Raw genomic sequence first — 1,344 nt, 5'->3', positions numbered from 1 at the left:
TACAGTTTTTATTTTTTGAGTGTAGGACAATGATTATAAGTACGGCTTGAAAATTTGCTATGACGACATTTTTAAGCTCCTGGAAGAGAAGAGTAGGAGCAGGCGGCACTTGCAAGATCCTCAGTGATTGCAGCAGGAGATGGAGATGAGAAGCCACCCCCAACCCCACTCTCCGCACCCCATTCCACCCTCCAGTCCCCCTCCACAGTCTAGGGGTGGTTAGTGTGAATGATTAGTACGGTGTCAGTGTTAAGCAAGGGGGATGCTTGCCACTCTTTGGTTCTCAGTCTCCAAGAGGACCATAGTAAGCAGTGGAATTCAGGAGTTTGATGTAGGGGTTTGTTACTGTCTTAGTTTCCTTCCCTCTTGCTGAGATAACGCACTCTAACAAAACAAGAGAGAAAGGGAGAAGAGCGCCTTGGTGGTCCTGTGGATCTTGGTCTTGCATCAATAGTGTTTGTACTGAACAGACCCAGGGACTCCCACTTTCTTAGCTTCCAGCCACCTTACAAGTCTCTCCAGTCGCAGCCTCCGGAGTCATCTCCTTGCTGCCTTCGGCCCCTGGGACCAGCCAGCAACATCTTTGCTGTTATCACCATATCCCGGATCAGCCATGACCTCTCAGGTTCGTCAGAATTATCCTACCGAAGTGGAAACTGCCATGAACCGCCTGGTCAACTTGCACCTGCAGGCCTCCTACACCTACCTCTCTCTGGGCTTCTTTTTTGATCAGGATGATGTAGCTTTGGAGGGCGTAGGCCACTTCTTCCACAAATTGGCCAAGTAGAAGTACGAGGGAGCTGAGCTTCTGCTCAAGTTGCAGAATGATCAATCACGGGGTCCGTGCACTCTTCCAAGATGTGCAGAAGCTATCTCAAGTCGAATGGGGTAAAACCCAAGAGGCCATGGAAGCTGCCTTGGCCCTGAAAAACCTGAACCAGGCCCTCTTAGATCTGCATGCCCTGGGTTTTGCCAGCACAGACCCTCATCTCTGTGACTTCTTGGAAAGCCACTCCTGCTTAAGGAGGTGAAGCTCATCAAGAAGATGGGCAACCACCTGACCAACCTCCGTAGGCTGGCAGGGCCACAAGCAGCACAGACTGGTGTGCCCCAGGCATCTCTAGGCGAGCGCCTCACTCCAAGGGGTTCCCTCCTTTACTTTGTACCGGCCCGCCTCAGGACCTCCACCTAAATGAACCTCTCAAGCCATTAGGCAGCTTTGTAACTAAGTGCCCTGAAGCCTCTCCCAAGTCCTGGACCAAGTAAAAATAAAGGTTTTAGAAACAGGAGAGAGGGGGAGAGAGAGAGAGAGAGAGAGAGAGAGAGAGAGAGAGAGAGAGAGAG

The 1,344-nt window shown here is 51.1% G+C and overlaps 1 pseudogene; it reads left to right on the top strand.

Moving 5' to 3' along the window:
* Window positions 1-613: 613 nt before the first annotated feature.
* On the top strand, window positions 614-1,192 carry LOC110320757 (annotated as a pseudogene).
* The last annotated feature ends 152 nt before the right edge of the window (window positions 1,193-1,344 follow it).

Source organism: Mus pahari, chromosome 4, assembly GCF_900095145.1.
Source record: "Mus pahari chromosome 4, PAHARI_EIJ_v1.1, whole genome shotgun sequence".
Taxonomy (NCBI): Eukaryota; Metazoa; Chordata; class Mammalia; order Rodentia; family Muridae; genus Mus; species Mus pahari.
The sequence above is the reverse complement of the archived record's forward strand: the minus strand, read 5'-3'. Positions and strand labels throughout refer to the sequence as shown.